This window comes from Podarcis tiliguerta (genome assembly GCF_965153285.1).
Source record: "Podarcis tiliguerta genome assembly, chromosome: 7".
Lineage (NCBI taxonomy): Eukaryota > Metazoa > Chordata > Lepidosauria > Squamata > Lacertidae > Podarcis > Podarcis tiliguerta.
Genome location: NC_139540.1, coordinates 22578951 through 22588756, shown reverse-complemented (window position 1 = coordinate 22588756; position 9806 = coordinate 22578951). Strand labels below are relative to the sequence as shown.

Genomic DNA, 9806 nt, shown 5'->3' with positions numbered 1-9806 from the left:
TCCAAAGCCTGGTCTGTATGGGCCCATGGCCGTAATAAACTTGATTCGATTCGAAGCCTGGTGGAATAAAAACATACTCAGATCTCCTAATGATTGCGGTACTGCAGGTCCAGTTAATCTTCACAGGAGGGTTGGAGGATGGATGGCGGCTAACAGATTGAGGTTGAGGTCGTTCGGCCCGGACACTGAGGTCCAGCTCTGAGGGCCTTCTGGCGGTTCCCTCACTGTGAGAGGCCAAGTTACAGCGAACCAGGCAGAGGGCCTTCTCGGTAGTGGCGCCCGCCCTGTGGAACGCCCTCCCATCAGATGTCAAAGCGATAAACAACTACCTGACATTCAGAAGACATCTGAAGGCAGCCCTGTTCAGGTAAGTTTTTAATATGTGACATTTTAATGTATTTTTCATCTTTGTTGGAAGCCGCCCAGAGTGGCTGAGGAAACCCAGCCAGATGGGCGGGGTACAAATAATAAATTATTATTATTATTAATATCTGTTTTATGTGTAAAATGTATGCCGTTGCTGGACTACAGTTTCCAGTATCCTTGACCATTGGCCATTTGGGCCAGGACTGATAGTAATTGGAGTCCAGCAGTCTGGAAGGTGACAGATTCCCCCATCCCTGTGATACAACAGCCACAAATGTAACCAACCGAATCTCATTTTGACCTAAACAGCCTGGACCGAGCTGCTTAAACAACCGCCTTAAATGTTGTGAAAGAAATGAAAAACCGATGTGCTTCCTACACATACAATGTATTAATCTATTTTCAGTAAAGACCCACAGAAGTGTAGTGTAGATGCACAAATTTATAGCTTCTCCATTCTGAACAGGTTTCAGCAGCAAAATCTATGAGGAAGATCCTGGGTTTTCCTTCAATGATTTCCTGCCTAAGTAAAGAATGTGATTTTTGAGCTCATCTGGAAAAGAACTCACAGAAATAGAGCAAAAACGGGCTCAGCCATCATGATACGACATGCACAGTTCAGGTATGCATAATGAGAGGCGAGGGAAATTGGCAAAGCAGGATGGGGCACAAGTTAAAAATGCCTCTGGGAGTTAAACAACTTTTGGAAGCATTGTGCAATCACCAAATATTTACTATGGAAGATTCTACAGGTCTTGATATTTACCAGAGCGGCTGAGAATTCGCTTCCAAACCATAGTGAGTCACCTGTCCTGTAACTGTAATTCTCTACCCGGGCTTCTTTTCTCATGGACAAATTTTGCAAGAAACATTTCTTGGCAAAGTAATTGTGCAACAGAAATTGAGGGTCCTGTTTGTGTATCCATCCAGGAAATGTTAAATGAGTTCCTGTGTATATGATTGGGGGGAAAGTCTATTAGTCTAAGAAAACATTATGTTGGAAGGAGGTCTAAGACAGGGGTAGTCAACATGATGTATTGGACATCAACTCCCATAATCCCTGACTGTTGGCCAAGCTGGTTGGAGCTGTTGGGAGTTGGAGTTCAAGAATATCTGGGCCATAGCAAGACTGTTTGGGAATCAATTTGGTTGAGTGGTGCAGAGAGCTGATTGGCCAGAAAATGGGAGACTGAGTATACGTATGTGTGGGGTAGGAAATACTTTGGAGAATACTGTTTTTAATTAAAAAAACTGCTTGAAATTTCATTTGGTAGGGCAATACCCCAGTAGACTACATTGATCAGCCTCCAGTGGTACAGCAAGAGGAACCTACGATAACAGTGCCAAAATAAATCTCCGAAAATTCTCCCTTAAAACTAAGAAATTATCTTATCTCCTAAAACTAAGATAGCTTGATTGTAATTTTCTTTCAAGATAAAATCAGTATTATTTTGATCCATTGTCGCTGGGCCCTTAAAAGGCGTGGACGTCGGGACCGGGGGCAAGATGGTGGGGTGGGAGCAGGAACGAAATAGGCCGGTGCCTGCTCTGCCTATTTGGCAATCCAGAACTGTACAATAAACTGTTGAAGTTTGGAGCTCTCTGTTCAGGAACCCAGCCATTCTATGCCACATCTGCTCTCACCTAGTTTCTCACCCGCCCTACAATCAGCATTTCATGCCACTGAACATGCACAGCCCTCTTTGGGCTGTTGGAGGGTTTGCTTTGTAACCACTGAAGTTTTCTAAATGTTTCTATAATTTTGCAAACCTTGGGGTTATTCCAAGCCTGCTGATACCTCCCTCTTATGCATGGGGTGTGTGTATGTGTTTGTGTGTGTGATGCCTTTCCCGACTACATAAGGACTGACACTCAGAATGGGCATCACTGTTAGAATAAGCGCAATGCAAGGGTGGGGAATCTCAGGCTCACAGACTGCGGGAAGACCTCTCAGGCCACAACCTTCCTACCCAGGCCACACCCTTCACCAAGACCTGCTCCATGCCCCACTCAAATGTTTGTGCCTGGGTGAAATATGTCTCTGAACTGTGATAATACTTCTTGTTGATTTGGATGAAAGATGGAGAGTCAAGTGGATATGTAGAAACCTTTGGCTTTTGCGTGACTAGAATGTAGCCTACTTCTAATGTTAAGAGGGACATGCATTACTCCTCCTCTGGTGTAAACTAATATGCCCTGGCTGAATGGGCATTGCGCTTTTTGTATTATCACTTGTTCCATATTATTGGCTGCTCTGCAGATATAAGTCCATGTGAAAGATACAATCCTTGCACATGGTTTCCTTGTTTTTCTTCGTTAGCAGAGAATCCACCCTCTGACAATGAATGGGATGTGGCAATGAAACACCAGTGAATCATAATAGTCTCACCTGGATTTTACAAGCAGTGGTGTAGCGTGGGGGGTGCAGGGGGGGCCGGCCGCACCGGGCGCAACATCTGGGCGTTAGGGGGCGCAAATCCACGGGTTAGGGGGCGCAAATTACTTGCCTTGCCCCGGGTGCTGACAACCCACGCTACGCCACTGTTTACAAGTCTCAAAGCAGTCTTATGCACATACTTTCAGCTTAGTTTGGCAGTTTTCCCTAATGTGTGTGTAACTGAATTTAATTCAAGATAGTAACCACATTGGATTGGATTAATAATAATAATAATAGCCCACCCATCTGAGTTGCTCCAGCCACTCCAGGTGGCTTCCAGCATATTTCAAAACACAAAACGTTAAACATTAAAAAAATTCCCTATACGTTATCACAACCTGGGAAGAAAACCATTTCACCCCCACCTCTGCATAAAGCAGGTGTGAACAAAGTTTTTGTTTCACTCTGATACTCACCCCACCCTGCCGGCTCTGGATTTTTTTTGTGTGAGTGTATTTACTTACACTATCAATAACTGTTTTACATGAAAAAGCCATTATCCTGGATCTTCTAGGCTGATGCCAGATCAAAGTGATATACATAAACTTTTCCAAAATACCTGAACCTGCCTTTGTTGTAACTCACCCCCAAGGTGCATGGACTTGGTTATCTGACCTTTACTTCTGCTGCTCTAGGCATAAGAAAGGAAGCGAAGAGGGAGTCGCCATCCCCAACTATCTATGGTCTAATTGCATCACGGAGTCTAATCTCCAAAGATCTTTGGTTTTAGTGCCTTTGTTAGCAAGGGTGATGAGACTGAAACCAGTGGGATGTTCATTTGCAAAATAAAAGGAAAACCAACTAAATGAAACCAGGTGCCTGTGGCTCTGGTGTCCACAGTAAAGTTGATGATTTCATCAGCAAAAAGGGTCAAGATTTTCAGCGGCTATCAAACAAGCCAACTGTAATAGTAAGCATCTAGACAGAATGAGGAATATTACTTTTTAATTTAAGCACTTTATCCTAAGCAGTAGACATTAAAAGTATATGCTCCTAAGGAATGAAACCAGTAAAACACAATTTCCCCTGCATTGGATCACATTTGCCATTGTGATGCCCATTTACCCAGTTTGCAGGGATCCCTTGGGAATGCCTCATAATCCCTTTTCTTCTTACCAGAATTATGGAACTGGAAGGGACAAGGGTCATTTAATCCAACCCCCTGCAGGTATCTTTTTGCCAACGTGAGGCTCAAACCTACAACCCTGAGAGTAAAAGTCTCATGCTCTACTGACTGAGCTATCCCAGCTTCAGGCAAAACTCATTTTATCTTCCCAGGCCTTTTAGGGACTCTAGAACTTAGTCTGCTATTCTCAAATAGTGTCTTGTTCCATTTGATTTTAGGCCACTGTAGTTTTTATGACACGCTTATGCAAACTGCTGAGATCTTTTGTGATGAAAGCCAGTTTCTAAATAAAATAAATAAATTAAACAAACCTAAATAAAGGTTTTTTTTAAAAAAAATCCGTGGGGAATTCAATTTTTTAATATTAAAAATTACGTTAGTAAGTTAGTAAGATTTCCTTGTTGCGCATAAGACCATGGTCCACCGTTTGGTAGCTGTGCTTAGTAGGCTGCCTCATTTTCCAAATCAAAGCCTTGCCACCCTTTTACCTTAAGCTACTGAGTCATTTCAAAGGACTCTGCTAATAAAATCTGCTGCCAGAAGGGCTGGCTCCTCTCCTCCTCCTCCTCCCTCGTAGCGACGAACATGTTCTAGCTGCTAGCCTAACCTTTGCATTCCTCTGCAACGAGATGAATGATTAAATGGAATCAGTTTTTATTTTCTATTTTTACTTCCAGTCTATTTTGAGGCACTAGCCTTTCTTTTAAGGAATAAAGGCACATCCTAAGAGTTCTAATGAGGCAACAGCAGGCATTTGAGAATTAAGATGTTAACAGAAGATTCCGTCCTGGACAGAGCGTCTCACTTCTTTTTGCAATTTGAGGAATATTAGATGTGTGGTTTTACTTTGCATCTGGGGAAGATAAGATCCTCGGTCGAAGGCAGCAATGCTCCCGAATATCAGTTGCTGGAAACTGCAGGAAGGGACGCTGCTGCTGTGCTCAGGTTCAGTTTGTGAGCTACCTATGGGCATTCAGTTGGCCACTGTAAGAACAAGATGCTGGGCTTGTTGGTTCACTGGCCTGATGCAGCAGGACTATTTTGATGTTCTTAAAAAGGTAAAGGGACCCCTGACCAATAGGTCCAGTTGTGGCCGACTCTGGGGTTGTGGAGCTCATCTCGCTTTATTGGCTGAGGGAGCCGGCGTACAGCTTCTGGGTCATGTGGCCAGCATGACTAAGCCGCTTCTGGCGAACCAGAGCAGCGCATGATGTTCTTATAGGTACATAAATTTGTAAATCTTACTTTGTTGTGGAAAGCCTTTCGCTGCGTCCAAGGTAGCCACCATATTTCCCTCCATAAATTGGACTACAGCTCCCATAATCTCCGATGATTGTTTGGATTATAGTCCAACAACATTCCCACCCATGTCTTTTGATCTTACCTTCCCAATCCTGCTCCTGCCGATTTGATTTTACTTACAGCAAACGTTCAAAACATTAAAACAGAGAATATATATATATAACACAGAACATGTCAGAAAATTCCAAACAACCAAAAATCAACAGCAAACACAAAATAAATTCAATATTACCAAAGAAAAAAACAACAATCTAAGCTTGAGTACATAAATAAAGTTTCTGGTATGGGTCTTGCTGCCCTTCAAGGAACCTGGTTTGAATACAGTTCAGAGCGGAGAAGTAGATGAGATACAGCTGTCTACTACGTGGTATGTCCCACGGAGGACCTTACGGTCCTCAAACAAAAACATCTTGGAGGTCCTAGGCCATAGGGAGGTTCAGCTGGGGAGGGCAGGATATAAAATAATAATAATAATAATAATAATAATAATAATAATAATAATAATAATTATCTCTCCTCCAGAGGAGGCTGACAGCATCAAAATGCAAATGTTGGGGAGAGCAATAATGGGAAGTCTCTTCCCCAGCCTCCTAGAAGTACCAACTGCTGGTGCAGGCCTTAGTGCACACCATCGTTTCTTCAAAAAGGCTTCTACAGAAGTTTCACTGGGTTCACTATCCTAGATCATAAGAATAAAATTAAAGGAGCTGCAAGAACTTTTCATTGACCCAACCATAATTGTTTGCATTGTTTATGGTTTTCCTTCCAGCTGCTACAACTATGGTGCCCAACATAAATCAACCATAAGGATTACCATTGTTCATCAGAATTGCTCAAGACATCCGACTAGGTCAAGGATGGGGAAGTTGTGACTCTTCAGGTACAGTTGAACTCCCAACTCCTACCAGCCCCAGTCAGCATCACCTAGGGTCAGGGAAGATGGGAGTGGTAGTCCAACAACATCTGGTTGTCCATCCCTGGATAAGGTGAAGCAACTTAACACTGCTCCATGTCTAGAACATGTGCCCTGATGAAGCATATTCCAGATCTGTCCAAGGGACATTTAGTATAGTATTCCATTTCCCACACTGGCCAAATAAATGCCTTTGGGAAGTCTATAAGCAGGACATGAAGGTGACAGGGCCATAGTTTACATGTATGTGCATGTACATGGTTCCAGGTTCAGTTAAATTCCTGACATCTCTAGGTAGAGCAGAGAATGTCCTAAATGAAACTGAAGAGCTGTTGCTAGTCAATGTAGGTAGTAGGATGGACCAACCGTGTGACTCGGTCTCTCCCAGTAACTGATATTTGGAGGTACAGTTTCTAAATAGGGAAGATCCATTTAGCTACCATGACAAAAGCTAATGCTAATAGACCTGTCCTCTGTGAATTTGTCCAAAGCAGGGATATGGAACTGGTGGCTCTCCAGATATTGCTGGACTACATCTACCATCATCCCATCCAACAATGTCTGGAAAGCTGAAAGTTCCCTTGCCCTGGTCTAAAGCCACATATAAGTAGAATAGTAACATTTATAACATTACATCCTGAAAACATTTATGATGTTTACGAATGGAAGCGATTATGCTTTTATTTTTGTTGGAAGCCACCCGGAGTGGCTGGGGCAACCCAGTCAGATGGATGGGGTACAAATCATAAAATTATTATTATTATTAGTCACTTTCACATCCTATGAAAGCTAATTCTGGAAGTCAAATACTATATGTGCTACATTGCTTTATTTTGTCTATCCTGTTGGGCACTAGGGGAAGAGGGAGAGAAAATAATGACCTCCTTTTTCTCTGAAGTAATATATTGTATATTTTAAACAGCTCATTCTAGACAAGGTGATTAAAAATCAAAGATCAGATAGAATAATGGGACTGAATACATCACATCTGCATTTGAGAACAGACTTCATCAAGGCCGTGTCACATATTTTTTCGCATTGGTGCCACTGTGATTAGATTTGCTTTGGAAAGGAGAATGTTTACATTATGATTCTGCCTCTGTGTGTCTCAGGCATTGAGGGCTACATGTTGGAACATGCAAAGGGATTCTTTTTGCGTCCTAGATCCTGCTTCATTGGGATAACCATGAAAGCGTTGGTTAATAAAACTTCACGGTCTTTCTTGGAGGATGTTTGCAAGCTTGCAAATGGCCATTCACCCAGTTCAGGCATGTCCAACAGGTAGATTGTGATCACTTGACTTCTGTGGTAGATCACTGGCTCCCCCCAAAGAAGCTGAACAACTGTGGCTCCCCTAAAAAAAGCTCAACATTTTACCTCCTCCCTGAAAAAACTCAACAACTTTGACCCAAACCCCCCCAAAAGGGGGTAGATCACTGCAGTTTTTAACTCTGTGAGTAGATCGCAATCTCTTGGGAGTTGGCCACCCCTGTTAGTTGTTCCTTGCGACAAGAAAGGATCCCTGCCAGGTGACCAGCTGGAGATGTTAATTCATTTTTTACTGACTGCGTTTATAGACAGCCTCTCCGCCACAATGACTCCCATGTTGGCTAGCAATAAAAACCAACCAAGACAATCCACGATGAAAACAACACAGGTCTGAAAATAAATCTAAAGCTGATTGGATAGCTCATTTAAATATTTTATTTAAAACGTTTATACATCGTATTTTTGTACAAATACACACCAGTGGCTCACAATAAATTTACCAAATGCATTATCTTACGAAATAATAAAAAAATACAGTAAATATTTTGAGGGGCAGCTACAGAAATAGAATAAACCAGTGCTTTTTCTCTGGGGGTACGCATACCCCTAAACATTTTGTGAATCTAAGTTTGGCCTCATTGAGGCGCAGTATTTCAATATGAGTAGGAAAATGAGAGTACCCCTTAACATTTTTTAAGAAAAAAAACACTGGAATAAACAAAGAGATAAATAAATATGCAGGCCAGCCACTCACCTGGTTTTTACTTTTTACTAATAGCAGCAGCAGTAGAGCTGTGAGCCGTCCACCAATTATAAATTTCCCACAATGCTCTGGTGCTTAGGGCACTGTGGGCCATTAAAATAGCAGGCAGCTTGGAACTGCTGGCACAGACTGAACTACAGCTATCAACTGCCAGAAAGCCCTCTGCCCCTCTCTCATTCTTACCAGTGGGCAGTTATGGGACTCTTGGCAGACTTTGCCAGGGGAGCCCTCAAATTTGGACCCCTCAAAATAGCCAGCCCTATTTATAGGAGTGAAGATAGCTATTCAATAAGTCTTTCCCCCTTCTTTCTGAACTGTCCATGTGACACAAATAGCCCACACAAACATGTGCGTGGGCAGGAGGACTAATAGACATGTCTGTGGTCTAATAACTTACATGGATTTTATTGTCAGGTTGGATCAGATTAAAGACTGCCAGCTTAGTTGTCAAGGTTCCGGGCACAGATTTAAGGCACCATTTTGTGCAATACCTTGAACAAGTGGCAGAATTCAACAGGCCAGAAGCAATCGTAGGAGATCAATAGTGCCACCACTATTTCAGCCAACGACATTTCTGCAGAATTCCTACACAACTGTGGAAACAACTGGAGCGGTGTTCACTGAAGATGGGATCCCTTCAAACAACCTTGTTACCATGGAATCCCAGCGCTTGGTGATTATGCAAAAGGATCTCAGCACACTGGGGAAATATATTGGTTGTCTGGCCCTTGGGGCCCGCCATCGATACGGCAGCATCCCACAATCAACAGGAATAATGGAAAGCAGAGAAGGTACTTTTCTCCCCTCTTTGAAAGATAAGTGGAGATGCACTCATACGGTCTGCATATCCTTCCCTGATACTGTCTGCAACTTGAGCATTTCTGTGCGGGTGTATTGCATGCAAACCCTTTCAAAGCATCTGTGCACTTGTGAAGGTTCCTTCATAGGTTTTGGCTTTGGTCTCTCACTTACAATTCATTCATATCTATCTATCATCTATCTATCTATCTATCATCTATCTATCTATCTATCTATCTATCTATCTATATCTATCTATCATCATCTATCTATCTATCATCTATCTATCTATCATCTATCTATCTATCTATCATCTATCTATCTATCTATCATCTATCTATCATCTATCTATCTATCATCTATATCTATCTATCTATCTATCTATCTATATCTATCTATCTATCTATCTATCTATCTATCATCTATCTATATCTATATCTATCTATCATCTATCTATATCTATCTATCTATCATCTATCTATCTATCTATCATCTATCTATCATCTATCTATCTATCATCTATCTATCATCTATCTATATCTATCTATCTATATCTATATCTATCTATCTATCTATCTATCTATCTATCTATCATCTATCTATCTATCTATATCTATATCTATCTATCTATCTATCTATCTATCTATCTATCATCTATATCTATCTATCTATCTATCTATCATCTATCTATCTATCTATCTATCTATCTATCTATATCTATCATCTATCTATCATCTATCTCTATATCTATCTATCTATCTATCTATCTATCATCTATCTATCATCTATCTATCAACATACAACAAAAAACAATTCAAAATCCAAATATTGA

The 9806-nt window shown here is 41.5% G+C and overlaps 1 long non-coding RNA gene across 1 annotated transcript; it reads left to right on the top strand.

Moving 5' to 3' along the window:
• Positions 1-492: 492 nt before the first annotated feature.
• LOC310682308 lies at positions 493-9174 on the top strand. Its single transcript, XR_014513860.1, has 3 exons — positions 493-988; positions 6001-6111; positions 8591-9174. It is a non-coding gene; the product is annotated as an uncharacterized lncRNA (long non-coding RNA).
• Positions 9175-9806: the final 632 nt, after the last annotated feature.